The sequence below is a fragment of the Spea bombifrons genome, chromosome 5, assembly GCF_027358695.1.
Source record: "Spea bombifrons isolate aSpeBom1 chromosome 5, aSpeBom1.2.pri, whole genome shotgun sequence".
Taxonomy (NCBI): Eukaryota; Metazoa; Chordata; class Amphibia; order Anura; family Pelobatidae; genus Spea; species Spea bombifrons.
In genome coordinates, this window is record NC_071091.1 from 56,877,041 (window position 1) to 56,899,363 (window position 22,323).

Genomic DNA, 22,323 nt, shown 5'->3' on the forward strand with positions numbered 1-22,323 from the left:
ATATTTAAACATAACCAGACTTTTTGCTTCCAAATATAATCTGTGAAGACATTGGGATTTATTCACTAAATGAGGAGTTTACATTACAATTAAGATTTTAACTCTCTGGAGGGTTTCTTCAACAAAAAGCTAAACTGGCCCCGTATAATGCATAATTGAAACCGTGATCTCACTAATTTAACATGCATAATTATACATGGCCAGCCAAGCTAATCCTGCAACAGAAGCTCACTGGGGTTTGAACCTTCATATAGCGAGGTCAGGGAGATGACACATAACTCTCCTGACGACTCTTCCATTAGTGAACAGACCCCTTTGGAACAGTCTCCATCGTACATTTCAATTAACACCACTTAACACATTAGATTAGCGATCAGTGATTACAAAGAGTATGTCAACGGGAAACTATAACAAACGATAAAGAAAATGGGGTTGAAAAAATAGTTATTCCCCTGCACTGCTTTATCTTTTTTTTTTTTTTTTTAGCCCTAAAGGGGTTAATGCAATGTAAAATCCTAATATGCAGAGGCATGTGAACAGCTCTCTGGAAATAACCCCGCATTATCAGCATGAGATTATTTGGACAATCACTGTAAACACTTTAAACCGGAGCTATTATTGTGGAATCCATTTACTGTTACACATTGCTACACTACGAAAAAAAAAGGGAGTGTATAACTAATTATGTAGAAAATAATATATATGTGTATTGCGTGTATATATATATATTTTTGGCTTCCATGCATTATATACCCCTGGGGCAGTTTGCATTATAAAGCAGGGTTACAAATTTGATTGCTAAGATAAAAACATATTTTCAGAGGAGAAAAAGATACTTCTGTAATTTTTGTAATCATGCATCTTCCAGTGCTAACTTTGCCTTCTGGAGTCTCTGCAAACAAAACTGTGTTTTAAAATAATAACCTATCATAAGTGTAAATAATTACCTCAGATTGCTAAGCAAACTTTAGACATGTGAGTCTGTGTCAACACATATATAAATGAGACGAACTGACAAATATTCAATCTTTAACCAGAAGCTTATTTTATGGGAACTGTGCTGCTCGATAGAGAAGAGTGTTAGTATGATTGTGTGAGCGGATGGATCATAAAATATTTACTACTGAATTCACAAATTCCAGAAATGACCATATCCAGATTAAAACTCTAAACATCCAAACTATTGACATTTTTAACAATATGTTCATTTCAGAATATATTGATGTTATCTGTTGTGTACATAGCAGGCATTGTAAGCAAAAGCTCCCTCCATCAAACAACTGAGAGTTGGAATTGTCGGTAGTGGCCATGCTTGCCGCATAAGAAATCACACATCAGTCACTTGTTACCTGCTCCTTTCTAAATACTTGGGCATTCTGTGCAGGCCCTTTTTATTTTGACACAATTTGTAATTCCTCTACATTGTCATGCTATTATTGATTTTATAGCACCACCGTACTCCCTAGTGCTGTGCAATGGTTAAACAGCCCATAACAAGTAGTGCCTCTTATAACAATTTGGACTTCTCCTGCAGGCCTCACTGCTACAAAAGGCTAAGTGTTGTCCTGTTTTTCAGAGGACAGTCCTGATTGTCAGTGTAGCTGATCTAGTGGGGACCAGCTGCGGACCTCCTCTAAAATCAATGGCGGCCTTTAGGTTTGGGAGGTATGCATAAACTCTAAGGAAGACATACATAATATGCTTGTGTGCAGCGTATAGTGAGAGCATTTATGTTGTAATGTGTCCATGGTAACTAAGTGCAAAGGGAATTACCCCCCCCCCCAAGCCTGCCAAAAACTGCACATCCCTGATAGTACACATCGCACTTTTGGAGATGTATTATAGGACTGTGAACCTAGCAGTGGCTGGGTTTTTGCCTACAATACCACCATCAGCAAGATGGCAATTATTTCTTATTTTTCTGCGTAGGTCCCCATAGATTTGGTGGCAGAACCTGCTAAGCCTATTTTATATTAGCATGAGTATGATTTAAGAAGTATACCAAATAACTGCTCTGTAACAACATAACAGGTTGCGTAAGATAAACACATAATAAGCAAACACAGGCATTCCCCTATTCAGCATTCAGTTAGGCATTTTAAACATTGATACAATACAACACATCACTTGGTGTTCTTTGTTCAGTTTAAAGCTGCAGAGACAGATAGGGACGTTGGGAAACATGCTCAATAATAAAATTAACCCCTTCTTTAGTGTTTTTGTGCCCAAAAACCTGACTTTTTTTAGTATTTTTACAGTGTTTCATTAACTATGATTCTTCATTTAAATTTTTTCGTGCACCCACACAAATGGTTTACCTGTCCTTGAAAAAACAATATATATATTAGTTCAGTTGACCTAAATACCACAAAATATATGAATGTGTCTTGAAGTTGAAAAAACCCAACATGTATAGGTTTTTTTATGTTTTTTTGAAGTTACGGGCACAACATGTTGGTTCCCTTTTCCACCAATCCCTGGCATTTAACATTCATTTTTGTTTTTTTGCAGAGGTTACATGCAACTGCAGAGAAACCCACCAAAATATATCCGGATGCATCTACAGATTACACAAATACCCCACATGTATACGTTTTATATAGGTTTTGGAAGTTACAGGGCACAACATGCCCTTTGCCAAACTTTTTCCAAACCAATTTTCAAATTTAATTATGTGTTGCGTATGTCTCATTTGGGACATTTTCACAAATGTGCTAGCCTTTTTGCTTTTGTCGTGCACCTGCTTTTGTGAGCCACAACTTCCATCACCCTTATTATCTGTTTGGCTGAGGGTGATGTGAATTTGTAATCCACAAAAGTGGGTGCATGAGAAAAGTCAAAAGGCTGGCATCAGCCCATTTCTAAAATTAATAATAATAATAATGTAGGTGTAGGGTATTTCAACTTATTTTTGTTATTTGTTACATTTGTGTATTGTTTGTGTGTACATGTTATAGATTTTAATTTGCAGGTGGGTGATTGCTGGTTTTGGCTTAACTTATATTTTAATTTTTTACTTTATATATTTATTTAATTATGATTAATATTTTTAGTGTGACAGATCAGGAGAACTCACTTTACATGAATAGAGCATTACATTCATTGACAACGCGATGCATCCATTCATAAAGGAAGCTTGCATGACTTCCGGCACTAGAAGGGTTAATGACGGTTCCCGAGGATTGCCTAAGGTGCAAGGAACAGGGAACTACAATTAATGGACAACTGGATAACGGTTCTTTTCATTATATATATAAAAATATATATTTTATTTTTGTTAATTTTTTCACTTTATTGAGGCTGCTGATTAGTCTCCGATTGATCAGAAGCATTCACTACCTATGAATGGATCTTCAAGTTCGTTGAGAATGCAAGGCATCATCCATTAATAATGAAAGTCTTTTTTTGCAAGTTAATGGTGGAGCCACTGTTCATGTTGATCCAGTATAAGTTTTATTTTTATTTTGTAATAATTTTTTTTACACAAATGCATCCATGATGGTGCTAGACTTCTGGCTTGGGGATCATAAATGGAAATTCCTCAGGTGAACCACCGGATAGCGATGTGAATGGAAGAGCATACAACTACTTTCTTTGACCTTCCAAGTCATCATGATAGGTTTTTGGGCAACTTTTTTCATGATGGCATGGAACGTCATGAAGGTTTTAACGGGTTAAAAATGAGGTTGTAAAAAAAATGTTTTTCAGGTTGTTTTTTGAGCATTGTGCTGTCAAAGTATTTCTTCAGTTCTGATTCTATGATAACATGTCATATAAAAAGTCCGTGATCTGTTCAGATATGTATTTAGGTCATAAAGCAAATCATGAGTGAATTGAAAACGTAAAATGGTTAAATCCGATTCACCAATGTTTGGAGATGCTGTTGGCTTCCAAAAAAATGGTAGGAGACGCATATTGTTAGGCCAATTGAACAGGCAATGTTGTATCTTTATAGTGTGAACTGAAGCTGTCAACCATTTTGTCTGTGAGGCAATGTAATGGTCTCATTAAATCCTCAAGTTGCTACACTGCTTTCTCACATTTATTTCTGTCTCTCGCAAAGGCAACTGCCTGCATGTCATAGTGAGTGCACCGTATCAAGCTTACGAGACACTTCCAAATCCATTAGTCTGGAAGCCCACATTAAATCTATAAAGGGCTAAATTATATGATGCAACATGGAAGTTACACTGCAGCAACATCTTCAATAGCTGTGTTACTCAATGAAGCATATCTAACTGATTTTAAGCTTTTTTGTTTGTGGGTTTTATAGCATCCCCCAGGAAATAGACCCTGCTTCATTAAATACAGCAAAAGCTATCCAATATATCATCCTTCACATTAGGATTGGCTTTACTGCTATGGAATGTGTGACTGCATTGGCACCTTGAGTTAGGGGGTGTAGATTTCACTGTGGCCACAATGTACATCCACAGATCAATGTAGAATGCAATGGGGGGCACTGTGGGGCAAAAAGTGTGATAACCTGCTAGCCTTTCTCTTAGCAGGTCCCATAGGGCACCAGCATCCTACATGCTTGAAAAAACTAAATGGAAAAAGCATTATAAAATGCATTTTGGAAACTGTATGTGTGAATGAATGTGGCTATATTTGGTGTGCATAAATCGGTTTCTTTATGTGTGTGAATAATCAAATGGATTTTACAGTGTATATGAATGCGTACCAGATGTATGTATGTGTTTGCAACAATATTTGTGTGCATACATGAATATGTGCCATGAATGCTTGTATTATTGTTAGTGGCGTGTATTTCCTATATATATATATTAGTGTGAATGTGTGGGTGTTTATGAGTTCCCTATGGGGATTTTTGTGGGTATTGCAAAGGATGCCTGGAGGCCTAAAGACTACCCCTGCCTCACATATTCAGCATCCTTGAGGAATTAATAGACTTCACTACAAAACCCTCATATTTTTGTTTTCCACACAGTTATGAAAAATAGGTCTTTTCTTAACTGACGTTGGACTCCGATATCCTCCATCAGTCGTATCGGCCAGAAGTGGATTTTAGCTGGTACCATACATCATATAACAGACATACAGGCCTCCTTGATGTCTAACTTCTCCACTTAAATAAGCAATTCCTAAAGTTTCACAGGGCAAAAAATCCCATAACATCATGAAAACCTAACATTTTTTACGTTGAGAACAAAAAGACTGAACTGAAAAACTGATAAGGAAAGATAATTTATGAATACTTCTCCCACGTCTCCCACAGTTTCCCAAGCAGTTCTTTGTATTGTATGCAATGAATTGGATGGTTACTGTAAATTTATAAACGCAAACTGATAAAACTAATAAATCGACCAGTTTCCAGAACACTTCTTATGGCACATCTTTTTTTGGCAAAAAACAGTTAAAATGAATGTGTATGCTGTAAGATCCTTAAAACCAGTTAAAGTAATTCAATATCAAAATGAGCCAATCAATGTGTAGTTTACAACGGTATTATTTAACACCCCTGTGATATATTTTTCTTTCATATAGAAATATCAATGTATTAACAAGATTCAATTTTACAATACAACTAAATGAAGAAATGCCACATTCTTTATAAAAGTATTTGTGTGCCTTTGTGAAAAGACACTGTATTTACTACATTTGTGTTTTCTGTGATTTTCACTTGTATCATAGCATTATTTTGCAATGTGCAGTGGTTTCCTACAACATTCAGCAGAGGTTTATACATAACTTTGATGTAGACAAACACTGAAATTTAGCCATCTTTAAGTTTTTTCAGCTTCTATAGCAAGAACCTATCGGTGCATGTATTTGTGCCATGTGACAATTAAGTATTCCCAGCAGAAATAATAAATGTGGGAAAATGTAGCATTTCTGGGAAGGGATTGGATATTTAAAAGTACTAAGAATGAAGGATTTGAATCATTTATTTAGTTACAAATCTGTTATAGTTGGCAGAGGAAGAGGAAGGTACCTTAAACATTGATTGGGCTAAGAAACCTTAAACCTCCTAGGGCTGTTCTCGAAACAAATACAATCCCCACCCTACAGATTAATTTACTGGTGCTTCAAAATGACATGGTTATGTATAGTTACTTTGGCAAAATTCTGGATCCTGCATCCTTGATAGAAAGGAAGAACTGCTAGGTAATTATTGAGTACACCATGTCTCAGCCAAGCTGGAGCCAAGTAGGTCCAACAGGACTCAAATTGTCCTGAGTTCAAATGTCTGGCTGAAATTCTTCATTAAGTGACTAATCTTATGAAACACATGGTTTACCTGAGGGCACATGGTTACGGTTCAATACACAGATATAGGAATGACTTACACCTGCAGCAGGTAGGTAGGTAGATAAGATAGGGGTAGTTTTCTTGATTTACAGAATGTAAGTAAGTGTTAGGGAAGATATGTCAATAACATTGTGCCTAGGAACATAATAGCATAAAACTCTAGTCTAGTAACTACCACATGACTAATACATCATAAGACAAAATATACAAAGCTTACGCAATATATCCAGAAGCCAAAATTAATCTGTTGCCAAGTAATCACGTGAAACCATTGAAAACAATAGTAGAGGGATCGCTAAATAGGACAATAAGAGTCATTTTAAGAGATTCATCTTCACGGCAGGATGTTACCATGGGATCGATATATATATTCCTGAAACCCATGCTAGCATTCAGACAATAATGTGTTTTTTTATAATCCAAATGTTATTATTTTCACCAAGAAATAGCAAATCTGTTTTTATTTCAAAGGTTTAACTTTATATTGATTAAACGAAACACAAAAGAATTGGGCCAAACCCAAGATCCTTTACTGCACCACATGTCACAAACAATTGGGTTCATCTCATCTGGGTTTGATTCCATTCCAATTATTTCAAGAGAAAAGCATTACAGTTTAACAGAAAAGAACTATGTACAAAAAAAAGACCCATCTGTATAAATCATAAAATTCCATTGCATATTCAACAAAGGAGGATACATTCCTGGACAACAAGTCAGAGAATAAAATTAGAAGCTCAAACATCAACGATATAAAATACTTCTTCACCAAGAGCGAGGTAGATAAGCAGAATGGTCTCTAAGCATAAGTCACAGTAGTAACAGAGTAAGGGAATGTAAGAACCCCAAATCCAAGACAAGCCATATGGCAGGTTGATATATGTCCCATACTACCCTATTGAAGACAACCTGCTCAATGCAAGGTATCAGGTAAGTCAAATCATAAGAGGTCCAAAATCTTAAAATCTGTCCTCACTGCCAATGCTCTCCTGCACGGGTATTTGTATAGCTGTTCTGGACTTAAGGAAAGGCTAAGGACCGAGTAAGTTGTAAGTCTTAAAGCAGGTAGCAAAATGGACAGAATAGATGGCTCTTGTGTTTCTAGTAATATAAGCTATTGTAAAGCGCTCACTGCAGCAGCTTCCAACCTTATACCAGGAATAATTATATGGAAAATGGCCATCTTACATAGCCTGTGGTATTAATATATTGCCCTGTCCTACCTTCTCCTACCGTCTCAGACATTTAAATTATTTAATATTCAGGTTTTTTTTATTATTTCTTGCCACACAAAAGGATTCCTACACACATCTTTAGAATAATTCAATAGTTCAGAGATAATGAACTCTGAAGCCCCACGCTAGAAAACGAAGCCATTCATGATTAAAATTCTGTCTCCAACGAACGCAGACGTGTCGCTGATTTTTCGCAAACTGTCCCTTCTAATTGTGGTGGCAACTAAGGGGTTAAGTTGTACAATTGGCGATACGGCTAAGCTTAAAGGTTGCATGCCGCGTCACGGCGGCGTGACAGGTGGCAAGCCCTCCATTTTATGGTGGTGGGCTTGAGAGTTTTAATATGGCTCTCGGTATCAAAGAGGCTGACACCCATTTGGCATCCATGTGGTCAGTTGAATAGACAGCAAAAATATAGGAAAACACACCCTAATTGAAAAAAATATACACAGAGAGATTAATTTTATATATATATATATATATATATATATATATATATATAATGACTGGCAGTGTGCATTAATAATGTAGTGAAGATTATATACCCCCTCCCACTATACATTCCTAATGCACACTGCAGAGAATGAGAATGAAGCCTAATGTAGATTGTGCATCCATGCAATCAAAATGGTACCCTGTGCCTGACAGCATCCTGCCAGATTGACAGCCATATTACAGTGTGAGTACCAGGGAGAGCTACGTGTAGGGCAGGCGGCAGCTCACCACGCCCCGTGCATGTGGGCATGCGTGAGCCAAAGACAAAGGAATTGATAATTACAGTAAAGACCCATTGATGCCCACTGCAGTGTTCATCACTTCGTTACCGTGGATCTCATTAACCGACACCATACACGGCAGCCTATTTGTTGTTTTGTTTTTTTCATCTCCCGATGCATTCATGTGAGTCACAACAGATCACTAGCCCAGATCTGATAGCTGCATTCACCCATTTTTAATTAAAGCATTAATGGAAAAAAACGAGCTGATCAATAACGCTCGACCAGACAGTGGGAAACGGGGCAATGGGGGCGGCAGCAGGTCTCCTGGACGGATGCATGTCGCTTGCATGCATGCAGCTGTTGCATGTGCATGGTGACTGCATCAAGCATTGGATTCCTTTGCCATCAGCGCGATCTTTGGCTAACACGAGCGATCGGTCCAATTCTGTTCATATATGGATCGGTCCAATTCTATACATTTTTATGTGTTTCTATATGATAGCCTCAGCAGCCGTTACAATCGCACAGCCAATTCATCATCACACCGTTTTTGCGAGAGCTGATCACGGTGCTGTGGCTTTTAACCCATTCATCGCACACAGAAACGCCCAACCGGATCGCATACTCTAATGCCACACAATCCACGACTGTAAGCCCAAGAATGCCCGAAAAGAACAGTATTTAGGTCATCCATCCCTCAAAAGCAACTCATTTCAGATTAATATGTGCGGATCGCTTAACGAGAACGCGCAGCTTATTGTACTAAGATGTGGACAGTGACGTTCGATTTTCCCAAAGCAGCCCCCTCCCAAACGTAGCCCCTCTCACCATTTTTATTCATCCAGCAGCACTTAATCCGATGAATTAAATGTACCTAAAGTGGATTCTGTATAAAAACACTGATTCTTCTTAAGCATTTCCTATGCACCATGTCCACTTGCAGTTCCTCTTTTCTGCATACATTGGTGGCTTTTATTTTAAGATGTAGCCTTACTTCTAACAAATGAATGCACAGAGTTTTCCTCTTTTCTCCCCATTTTTACATGATCCCCCCACCCCACCCCATCCAGGTACTAGCTGGGTTCCAGCTGCTCTCATAGAAGTGATCTGGGTGATTGAGGTGGAATATGTTCAGAGTATGTGTGATGGGCAGTGTTTTTCCTTCTTACCTTGCTGAATGTCCTGTGTCTGTTCCTGTGTGTTTGTGTGCCCTGGTGTCACAGAGGTTCCTGCTTGGCTACTGCCTGCCTGGGTTTGTCTGGGTGGCTTGTGTCTCCCTTGATCGGTGGCTGGGACTGTAGTGATTAGCGCCCGATGGAGCAATGCTTCTGCTGCTGTCTGCAATTTCTCCCTCTCCCTCCTCCCCCTCTAGTTCTCTTCACTCTCCACCCCTTGTCTCCCCCCTTTTTCCCTTTTCTTTCTCTCCCTCTCTCTCCCTCCCTCACCCCACACCATAAACCAGTCTCTGGCTTTTTTTTAGGATTAAAGTGTCTGTGTGCTGTTCTTACATACATTCAGATTTAGGATAGCTCCATGATCTGAGGTGTAAATGAAGACATGCACATTTGGTGATTGAGAAGGTTTCTGGAATCATGAATGACAGTTTACTTGGTAAAGTGCATTCTCTACCTTGTTGTTGGACCAAAAAGAATGGATTGTACTTTTGGGGTGTGCTAATCCAGTGGAGAAGAGAGATCACTCAATATGAGATCTGGATCATGGTTGTTTCTTTCCAAGCAAGAGCAGAGCTGATACATTAGGCATCATCAATTGTCTTGGTTGAACCTAAGCTCTTTCTAGCTATGGAAGGTCCTGTGCTTGTCTATTACTTCTGCCCAGGAGCAAGCCACTGTCTAACTGGCTAGACAAGTGATCAACTCCAGAGCTTCAACCAAAGCCACTATGTGGATTCCTCTTGGAGTACAGTTAATGACTTTTGGAATAACATGAAACTTAAATAGAATAGTAGGGTAACTATTTTATCTATATATAATACTGGATAGGTTTTATTACTTTTTTTATTCCTAAAATTCCAAGATCAAGGTTTACGCTGCTGGAATCATCAGGCCAATAACTTTGTCGTGCTTATTTAATTGTGATCGCCTCAATACCATCTGTAATTAGGATTGTGCGTGTGTATGTGAGTCTTTGCTAAACTTTAATTTTCAGATCTCTGGCTCCCTCTGCAGAACTTATCGGATAATAGAACAGGTGAAAAAGTGGTGAGATAGCGTCAGGAACATATATTTTCGATAAGTTAGAAGCCATGCATTCTGGATATATTTAGTTCTGAAATCTGTACCCCCATCAAATCTATTTCGTACACCGGTGCATGGCTTACCGTGGTGGATGGATTTAACCACTAATATATGGAGTTGTGTTTTTTTAGGTTTTGGTTTGTCATGCTCTGTACGTATGTTCCTCTTTCATTTGTCTAGGCCATTCTGTACAGTAAGCTGTAAGACGGGTACATGCATGTGGAAGTATTTTAAAACATGTATAGAGATCATTCATATTGGGGCTGTTGGTCCTAAATGGCACATATTGCACATTTTATATTAGTTTTAGGGTAATATCTTATGTTATGTCTCAGCGTGGTCAGGGAACAGGGAAGAGAATGGTACCCAATGATCCCATACTTCTCACTTGGCTACCGGGTACAGCTGGCTAGGGAGACAGACCTACTGTCCTCTGGGCCTGGTTGCCCTGAACCATCTGTGACTCCTGAGCTTACTTCACTGCATGGGCATCCATATTTTATTTGAATATAGATGTATTGTTTAGTCCATGAAAATAATTTCGAAAAACTGATGATTCTGGCTGGAATATAAATTAGATAGACGTTAGATGGATGATTTTGCTTTGCGCAGATGGACCATTTAGATGTTTTTTTGTTTTTTTTTTAAAAAGAGCTATAAAAAGGCTGGTGTATACGGAGACGTTCTGTAGTTGCCATAACAACAGTATGTCAGTTCCGTCAGGAAAATGGTGTGACAGAAAACCGTGTGACAGAAATAATTCATTTTCCGTCATGGTAACATAGGTGAAATATTGGGTTTTCAGTTGATATAGACATTTGCGTATGATTGTTTGTGTAATTTTTGTGCTGAGCAAATGTATAGCTGCGTAGTTTTTATAGTGTGTCTCTGCACCATACGGTGAAATACCAGCAAGGTGGCAATTCTGGTTATTAACCATGTAACTAAAGCACGTTTTGGTTATTAACCATGTAACTAAAGCTCATCATATGTGGTATTACTTATTCTGAAGGTTTAATTACTAAAATACCTTTTACTTTTGAATTCTTTGTGGCAACAACCTTTCAATGCCTGCTTTTGTGTTACATGACAACTTAGCGTGGCTTGAAAAATCATGAATGTGGCAAATTTAATATGATTATATAACTATTAATGGGAACGATTTGAGGATTTAACAGTAATGAGGTTTCTAGCGCTGCATTTAGTTATAAAAATACTAAAAATGTCTCCTTTATCTGTGCATTATACTTTAAATTATTCTTTTTTTTAATAATAAGAAATAATTTTCTAATCTGGGTCAGTATGAACACGTCTCCCTAGTTAATGATTCACAAAGCCAAAAAAGAGCACACAAAGAAGGTAAACTTTTTGTTTTATTTTGTTTGCTGTAACTAATTGAATGATTCGCTTTTAAACACTTATCTTTTATTAACCCCGCCAGCACCCAGACTCACTTATCTGGGTGAGGTGATTACTTAAAAAAAAAAATTCAAAGCAATAAATCAAAACGAGTATATCTGCAATTAAAATATTTTCTTAAATAACACAACCTTTAAACAGTCTTCTAAAACCTGTAAGAAGTTAACCTTTTACCCCGCTCTTGTTGGTTTTAGAAGAGAGTGGATTTTGCATGGTATAAAGTTCACTTTCTGTGATTTAAAAGCAGATAGGTACACCATATATGAATTAAAGTGCAGAATTAGCCTTATGTACTACCTCTCTATGGTTCAGTGTACTGCATGAATAACACAAATTTTCTATACAATGTCTTTTGAAAATATGTTTGCGTATACTGTGTATATATGCGTGTCGTTACAGAGCACAGAACCCTCTTTTTACAACAGGAGGTTAGATATATAAAGTCTTTTAAAAGAAGTCTTATCACCATAGCAACAATGGGATGCTTCAGTTGGTTGCTATGGTCATAAGACCACTGGTTAAATGTTGTGGCAGAATCAATTATTTAAACATGACTACCAGCTTGGGGAGGGTTTTGTGTGTATATATATATACATATATATATATAGATAGATAGATAGATAGATAGATAGATAGATAGATAGATAGATAGATAGATAGATAGATATGTATATATATTGTCTGAAATATTGTGAAATATTGTGATTAGTCAACACGTTTCCTAGAATTATTTAAAAAGCAACAAGAATTTCACTTTTTAAAGAATGTGTTTCAAAGCATTTGTCTCAGACGGCACTGGGAATTGGGATAATATATGCATTGTGATTGCAGGTAAAGTGAATGTAGACACATTTAAGGGTTCCCTTTACAGGATGTAAAAATGGCTGACATCAGTTGATAGGTTGTTACATCGTGTTGATCAAGGGAACCTAATAGGTAGCTTTCCCGCAGTTGTGGAACCACATTAGCACACTCTTTCTTGTAGGATGTCGGCTGTGTATAATTTAACAAAAGGGCTATAGAATTACAGGATGGCTACCTCTGGGGAGAACATGACACACCATCAAGGGAGCTCTATCAAACCATTTGGGAATTCTTATAACACCACTTACTGTTCATGTGTTGTGTCTGCACTGTGCTACATATTGGGGCAAATAAAATATTCTATTAAAATGTGTACTTTGTCTCAAAGTAAGCATATATTAAAAATAACCATAGTCAGCTAGGCACAAAAAACATTGAGCCATTACTCTCAACTTGCTGGCTTAGAATAATATAATTATAGCCGTAATAATTATTATAGGGTGCTTATTAATTACGTAAGTTAGATTCCTACAATCCAGGTATGTGAAATGTGGAGAAATAATACAGTAGGATACAAAAGGCAATGATCCTCTTGGAATATTAACACACCTGGTAGATGTATATGTGGTGTATTATGTGCTAAGATGTATGTTATTAAAAGCACTATAAATTACCGTATTTCCCCATGTATAAGACGCACCTTTTTTTAGAAAAATTTGGGGTCTAAAAACTGGATGCATCTTATACAGTGGTGGTAGATTTATTTTTTTTCCGGAAAGGGGACCCGCTGCTTACCTCTCTGTTGTTCAGTAGCGTCTCTTGATCCGTCGTGGCGACACAGGAACAGGAACTGAGCGGAGCCATGTGATGTGATGTACATTCACGTGACTCCGCTCAGTTCCTGTTCGATCAACGGAGAGGGAAACAGCGGCCCTCACGGAAGTCTGCGAGCCGCACCAGAAGATCTGCAGTTCAGGTAAGGGTGAGGGAGTAAATGAATATATATATATATATATATATATATATATATGTGGGTGGGTGTGTTTTAGCATGGATGCGTGTGGAGGGGGCACAGGGAGGCTGAAAGTGATGTGCATGTACTGGCTGCCTGATCATGATAGGAGTGCGATTGCTAACAATTGCTAGCAGCTAACATCAATCACACTCATATCATGCCCAGGCAGCCAGTACAATAACTTTATGTAAAATATTTTTAAAAAAATTTCGGCCCCCAAAATGAAGATGCGTCTTGTACATGGGAGCTTCTTATACTTGGGGAAATACGGTACATTTTGTTCTGTTTTGGGCAGATTTAAGACAATATATGACAGGGTGTAAGCCTATTTTTCAGTATTTTTGCCAGGGAAGCTCTACTATATAGGCAGTCTAGGCGGATTCAAAGGGCTCTGAGCTATTAGGGTGTGGTAACGTGAGGTTCTCTTCACAGCAAAAATAAGGGGCTTACTGGTTGAGCAGAATGGATGTTATCTGCTATACTAGGAAGGAGAGGCATTCACAAGAGGTCCAGAGACATAGTTCTTACTGGGCTCCAGACCTAGGTCCGACCTGAGTTCTGTGTGGTCATTTTAATTTCCAAACAAAACTGTATACTGTTTTTCAAAATGACACGGATTGATAGTGACTGGCACTTGTGCAACATTCAGTTTTTACTGCCAAATTTATATGTATTAGTCAGCAGAATAAACTCTCCAGACAACAGCCTGTTCCAAGAGTACAGGAGAGATGTCATTCCATATCAACTGATCACAAAGCTGCACACAAATGTCTCCATTTGTCAGCAAGTCCTACCCCCCTATCACAGTGACATCATTGCAATAACTAGGCACCAGGAAGCCCAAGTCATTATTCCACCAGGAATGGGACCTGACAAAGCAACCCACCTAAAGCAATATATTAGGAGCAGGGCAGTGTGTGGCATCATGCTCTCTGAAGTGTTCCAGGGCCTTGAGCAGTTCTGTGCTCTATTGTTAAAGGCGGCACACCCCAGTGTCCTCGAGTTTTGCTGGAATCACATGGAAAAAAAAAATTGGCATTGCCATTGTGAGTCAGCTTAGTGTTTTGTTTGAGCAAGGGAAGTAAGCCAAAATATTACGAGACCCTACAATGGCAACTTACTGGTCTACAGATGGAAGTTCATCAGAACAAACTAAACTGTATTTCCACTAATTCCTATAGGGTCACAGGCAGTCTCTCCTGCATCAAAAGTAGTAGTGACCATTCATGGAAATGTCCCATGGTAGGCTACCCAGATCTCTCCCTTTAAGGGGGATAGCTTTGTGTGGGGATATGGCTAGCCATGTGTGAGCTGTCCATAGGGATGGGGCTAGATCCAGATAGTATTAAGTGGGCAAAAGCAGACCCTCTCTTTGCCTGGAGACTCTGGGTCAAACTAGGAGACTTCCCAGGTATGTGATCTTACCCAAGTCAAGAAGATGAACTTTAGAAGGCATCACATTTCTTTCAGGCACTGCATTTTCCCAGTAAAGTATGTGCACTTTGAGATCCATCTTAATATAGTTCTCATCATAGTTCCCCTTAAATACTCGCAAGGGGTATATCTCGGAAATTACCTCCTGACTAAATATACTGCAATCACAAATATAATTTATACAACTAAAGCAAATGTTGCAGATCTTGAGCCTTGGACCCATGACTGGCCTTTAAAAATATGGCACACTCAGGGCCAGTCCTTGACCAAAAGGTATGAGACAAGAAACCTTTTTGTGGTTCCCACCATGTGTTTTTATAGAATGCAAATATAGACATAGCTCCTTTGCTTTGGAGGGGCTTCTGTTGTGTCTCTGACAAGTACCAGACCTTCTTCCACGCGTTGGTGGTATTTCCTGGGGTGATGCTTGGCAGTAAGACCGGCCCTGGGCCCACTCTAGTTTTCTGTAACTACTTCTTGCTAATAAATATTTGCTTGAGATGTACCTCCTTCCCCACAGACAATTGTTGCATTTTGAAATACGCATATTAGCAGTGTGTAGCTGTGAGTATGCTTTTCCCCCCTGATGAGAGAGGAACTCTGAGCACAGAGAGTAGTGTGATTGGAATAATGATCTTTTAGTTGCTATGGAAACTAGAGCAGATTCAGAAGCAGGAGTATGTGTGGGGGTGATATGTCTTCAGAATACGTTGCTGTATTTGTTTCTGTGTGTTCTCGCAACATGGTGAGGAAATACTGACCAGCAGAAACATTAATTCATGCGAACATTATTTGAACCTTTTTCTTAAATAATGGGAAGATGCGTGCACAATTAACATGTTGCTAATTGCGAATACACTGCGTCATTAGTAATGATCTTGAACTATAAAAAATGCAATTATTAGCAGGTGTCCTCCTATTTATAATTTTATTTGATTTAGAATAAGGGAAAAGGAATCCTCTGCACTTTCAGGGAAAGATTACAGTTCTCCATTAATATATCTAGCACAGCAAATTCTAGAAGAAAAAGGAAGTTTAAAAAGAGGAACAGGTAACCAGATTATCTGCTTTAATGAAACAGAAAAATATTATGGGGAATAAAAACAGGAATTGTATGTTTTTGCTATTGCAATGTGTAAAATTAGTTTACTACAAGTCTGGGGTACCACTGGAACTAAAAAGTTTGTTATGTTTAACTGGAGGACTACAGGTCAGATGCAGTCCATAGTGGATCATGTCCAACCATGATTTTTTAAATTGATAGATAACTTATAGAAATATAGAACCATTTGGCCCATCTAGTCTGCCTATTTTCCCTGTTGTAAAGACAACATATAGGCCGCATTTGGGGTTTAGCGCAGGAATGCACAATTCAAATCGCCCGACGCCCAGGACCTGCAGTTCTGGGCGCCGGGCAGGCAGCAGGGTTAGGATACAGATCCCCACAGCGGTGCAGGGGACCTGCATCCTACACTCCGATGCGATTAGACAGCCTCCCCTGCCAGCACTTCCCACGGGGGGAGTGCCGGCACGGGAGGTTGTCTAAGCGAATCGCGCAGACGTTCACCACGAGGGGAGTCCCGGCAAGGGAGATTGTTAAAGCACATCGTGCAGACGTGCCGGCAGCGGAGGTTGTTTACGCTTGCATCGCCGCAGCCGGTGAACGTCCGCACGATGTGTTTTACCTCTGCCCCCAAGACTTACCAGAGCAGACTCCCGGGTGTCTCGCGGGGCTGGCGGGGGACATCCGCTGAGTGCAGGCACTGGAAGTTGTATACGCTGTGACAAAAGGTCTGGTAAAGTGGTAGATGGCAGGTATATTAGACCAGCCTTGGTCAATAGTAGTCTGCCTTAAAATATGTCCCAGGGAAAGATGTTGTTTGACTACAAACTGCACTATTGGTATGTGACAAAAGGTCTGGTAAAGTGGTAGATGGCAGGTATATTAGACCAGCCTTGGTCAATAGTAGTCTGCCTTAAAATATGTCCCAGGGAAAGATGTTGTTTGACTACAAACTGCCAGTAGTGCAGTCTAATATACCTGCCATCTACCACTTTACCAGACCTTTTGTCACAACGCGTATTACGTAGATGTCCCCCACCAGCCCCGCCAGACACCCGAGAGTGTGCTCTGATAGAGCGGCAGCATGTCTCGAGGGGGGGAGGACAGAGTGGCAGCATATCTCGGGGGTGGGGGGGACAGAGTGGCAGCATATCTCGGGGGTGGGGGGGACAGAGTGGCAGCATATCTCGGGGGGAAGGGCAGAGTGGTAGCATATTTATTACAAAACTTTTTCTTTAAAAAAGCACCTAACATTTACGGTGTGGCCTATATTCGGGTGCGGCCTATATCCGAGCCAATACGGTATTCATACCTGAGAAATCACCGCTTCTCTGGGTCACTGTGGGGGGAACTCAGGGTCCCACTACACGCCCCAAAAATTGCTGTTTTTCCTAGAGTGTCAGCGGGACTGCCTGCAACATCAGTAGGACCATCCACTGACGGTGGGACCTCCCACAAGGGGGACTTCGGGCAGCCAAAGCCAGAAAGTTTCCAGATATACATGTATTGCACCTGTGTATATGGAGTGATCAATAGTAGTAGTTACATGCAGTGGCGTAACTACAGCGGTCACAGCGGGCCTGGGGCGTACTAGTTCACAATTGTTTAGAAAGGGCCCTTCCGACCTGTACTGCTTTCTAAACTATTTTGAACTGGCACGGAGAGACAGGAACAAAACGTGACCCTGTGGTCAAACCGAGGCTGCCAGACAGGAAGCTGCTGGGGAGGTGAGAGGTAAGTGGAGGTGGGCGGGGATATGTTTGTATATATATATATATATATATATATATATATATCGTATTTGCCCGAATATAGGCTGCACTTTTTCCCCCCCGCTTTAAGTCTTTAAAGTGGGGGTGTGGCCTATATTTGGGGTTCAGCGCAGGGATGCGCAATTCGTTTCGCCCGAAGCCTGGGACATGCATATCTGGAGGGGCAGATTGGCATTTCTAGGGGGCATAAAGCATATCTGGGGGGCAGAGTGGCATATCAGGGGAGCAGAGGGGCATATACCTTTAAATGACTATTGGCTTTCAGAATTTCTGTTTATATATAACATATGCTGACTAACTGCATAATAGATACCAAAAATGTTAAAATACACGTATTCCTGTGTATTAGGTAAAATACTGTTTTTCCATTCCACTAATGTGTATTTTCTCTTTAAAAATATTTTTTCTTTAAAATAGCACCAAACTTTTAGGGTGCAGCCTATAATCGGGTGCGGCCTCTATTCGAGCCAATACGGTATATATGTATCTGAACATAGATGTGCATGTGTAATTTTGTGTGAGCATGGATTTGTAATTGTGTGTGTAAGCATGGATGTTTAATTGTGCATGTGAGTATGGATGTGTAATTGTGAGTGTGTGAGCATGGATGTGCAATTGTGTGTGTGAGAGAGCATGGATGTGTAAGTGAGATTAGATGTGTATGTTAGAATGAATGTGTATATATATGTGTTTGTGAATATGAGTAGGTGTGTGTGATTTGGTGACAGCTCCAGGTAGCTGCAACCTGAATGTTCTCCAGTATGGTTCTAATGCATTCTTTATCTCCCAGTACTACACAGGCCATCAACTCAGTTCCCCCTTTTCATTTATTTTTCAATGAATATCATACAATAAATGACATCTAATTATAGTGGAAAAAATAAAAGCCTGGACCATTAGGCAATGTGTTTCAATTTGTATTGTATTTGGACCATTGCCTCATATTCTAACAGTTTAACAAACTCATGGATGAAATCTTAATTCACTAAATAATATTGGTAATTTTCTGAATGACCTAAGTAGCTTGTTCCTCAAAGATTCTGAGTTATTTTGTTGTTTTCCTGTTGACTGGTGTGAAACTAAGATGACAATTTCCCATTAGAGCAGTTCATGTGCTTGTACGTCTCACTTTTGTTATTAGATACAGTGAAATTAATAGCATTGTACCCCATGTGTAATTAACCAGTCTGGAAAATCTAGTCGATTTTCTCCTAATTCACTTTTATCCAAAAGTGCATTAAAGCCAACCCTTTAACGCACTTTTGGATAAAAGTAAATTAGGAGACGTATAGCGCTTAACGTAGATTTGACCTGATTACCAGACCTCAACAATGCTTCTGTGTAGTGAAATTTATCAAGTACTTTCTTTTTATATTTCTTTTCAACTTAAGAATGTTTATTTTACAGCTTTGATATAAATCAGCTTAAATACTGTGCAGAGGTCTTTCTTTCTCCAGAATGCCACTTTTTGAGGGGCACTGAGGAAGTTTTAGGGTTTTTTCTCAGACAATTTACTACATATCCAGGGTAGAATTCCAGGCCAGTCTGGTTCAACTCATCTGCCAAACTCACTGAAGTCCAATTCAAGGCTAATCAGTAAATATGTTGAAATGTGTACAGATTTATTATACAGACTTTACAATAAGGTATAACCATGTTTAATGATGTTAAACCGTGGTGTTTTACCATTCAAACATCAGATGTATTAAGTTTAAAAATGTGCATTAGAAAGCGCTTGCAATGCTGTTGGAATGGCGGATCCTGACTCTGCAAGCAATGAGGTGGGACGGGCTTGGGGTTAAAACCGCCTAACCAATTTAAGGCCAGTGGCTGATAAATTATGTATTTGCAGCTGACAGCTGGATACATGTGGCTGCGCTCCACACTCTTACACTTTTGCCACATGCAGCCTTGTGTATCGCACGAGTGGCAATAAAGGTAAGTGGAGGTGCCTTCAAGGCACCAGCCTACTAAGCATTTACCCAATGACCAGTCTTAGCCTGGTGCTGAGGCAGTGAAATACAGAGAGCAGGATATTTAAGGATAATAAACTCATATTTCACAATGTCAGTAGAAAAAAGCCATTACCACATAATGAGGAAGAGTGCAATGAAGACATCGTAATATTATAAGAGGACAGTAGCTGGATTGAGAAGAATGTCCCTAGTTATTATGCATTCCTAACAATGACCCATGGATCCCTATTAAGCCTAAATAAAACTAGTAATGTGAGCAGAGCATGACTCAAAATTACACTGCATACACATGCTGTCCAACTTTCCGGAACAATCAGAAATGATTTACTATATAATTGCATAAAAATGTCTGTTGCAGGAATTGAGGGTCTCTAGGTGGGCTCTCTGGACATCATGTTGATGTCATTCTTGGGTCCTTTGGGAATGATCCTATGAAGCACATTTATTGAAGGTGGCCAATCCTGGCATCTCCCCTATCAAGCCTCCTATCATGCTTCTGTTCCTTGACAATGTCCCCAGATTTTGCTTTACAAATCTGGTCAATTTCAACCTAAGAATGTTTATTTTACAGCTTTGATATAAATCAGCTTAAATGTTTTGCAGAGGTCTTTCTTTTTCCAGAATGCCACTTTTTGAGGGGCACTGAGGAAGTTTTAGGGTTTTTTTCTCAGACAATTTACTACATATCCAGGGTAGAATTCCAGGCCAGTCTGGTTCAACTCATCTGCCAAACTCACTAAAGTCCAATTCAAGGCTAATCAGTAAATATGTTGAAATGTGTACAGATTTATTATACAGACTTTTCAATAAGGTATAACCATGTTTAATGATGTTAAACCGTGGTGTTTTACCATTCAAATATCAGATGTATTAAGTTTAAAAATGTGCATTAGAAAGCGCTTGCAATGCTGTTGGAATGGCGGATCCTGACTCTGCAAGCAATGAGGTGGGACGGGCTTGGGGTTAAAACCGCCTAACCAATTTAAGGCCAGTGGCTGATAAATTATGTATTTGCAGCTGACAGCTGGATACATGTGGCTGCGCTCCACACTCTTACACTTTTGCCACATGCAGCCTTGTGTATCGCACGAGTATAGAATATTTGATACTGTCCTATCCTCAACGTGTGAGGAAAGGGATTTAGGGGTAATTATTTCTGAGGATTTAAAGGTAGGTAGACAATGCAGTAGAGCAGCAGGTAATGCTAGCAGAATGCTTGGTTGTATAGGGAGAGGTATTAGCAGTAGGAAGAGGGAAGTGCTCATGCCGCTGTACAGATCACTGGTGAGACCTCACTTGGAGTATTGTGTACAGTACTGGAGACCATATCTCCAGAAGGATATAGATATGTTGGAGAAAGTGCAGAGAAGGGCTACTAAAATGGTTTATGGATTACAAAATAAACCTTACCAGGACAGGTTAAAGGATCTTAACCTATATAGCCTGGAAAAAAGACGGGACAGGGGGGATATGATAGAAACATTTAAATACTTAAAGGGAATCAACAAAGTAAAGGAAGAAAGTTTATTTAAAAGAAGAAATAAAACCGCAACAAGAGGACACAAGCATAAACTAGAGGGGCAAAGGTTTAATGGTAACATCAGAAAATATTACTTTACGGAAAGGGTAGTGGACGCATGGAATAGCCTCCCAGTGGAAGTGGTTGATGTTAATACAGTAAAGTCATTTAAGCAAGCATGGGATAGGCATAATGCCAAGCTAGATATAGGATAAGGGCAAGTACTAAAGGAGAGTACTCAGAGGTTGGGCAGACTGGATGGGCCTTCTGGCTCTTATCTGCCGTCACTTTCTATGTTTCTATGTTTCTAATTTATTCTCCATGTAATATAGTTGGAATTTTGTGTCAGGATACACACTACATTGCTGGATTAGTTCAGGTACCCAGGTGCACAATAAGGCAGTTATGGCAGGGACAGGGCTGTGCTCGGGGTAAGAGGGAGCTGAAGGGAAGTGTGCATTGCACGGATGATGGGATAGGGTAGAGGAGGAGAGGAGTGATACAATGTGTGTTAGCCTTAGAGTTTGTGAGAGTGTATGGTGTTAGCGTGTGTGTGTGTATAGTGTTAGTGTGACGGAATGTGAGTATGTAGGTTAGTGTATGGTGATTAGAGTGTTTTAAGTGAGACTTGGGTTAGTGGCCCATGGAAGGTGAGGAGAGGAAGAATATTGTGTGTATGTGGGTATGGAGGCCCCCTGGGCCTAGTCGGCCGGATGACAAGACTGCCATTAACGAGAGCCAGCTATGGCTTACACAGATGTTTCATGGGCCAAAGTCATGCATGTGAAGAAAGCACTCACAGTTATTGGGTGTAAAATGGTGTAAAAATAAGACAA

At 39.5% G+C, this 22,323-nt stretch overlaps 1 protein-coding gene across 2 annotated transcripts in view; it reads right to left on the reverse strand.

The window, feature by feature from the left end:
- The window catches only part of BASP1 (brain abundant membrane attached signal protein 1), a 267,975-nt gene that overhangs the window by 22,466 nt on the left and 223,186 nt on the right, over nucleotides 1-22,323 (reverse strand). The window contains exon 2 of one of the 2 annotated variants that reach the window (XM_053466321.1): nucleotides 9,397-9,580. The gene's annotated coding sequence lies outside the window, so the exon portion shown is untranslated. Of the gene's footprint in view, nucleotides 1-9,396; nucleotides 9,588-22,323 lie in introns of those variants that run through there. The other variant, XM_053466320.1, reaches the window with a different exon arrangement.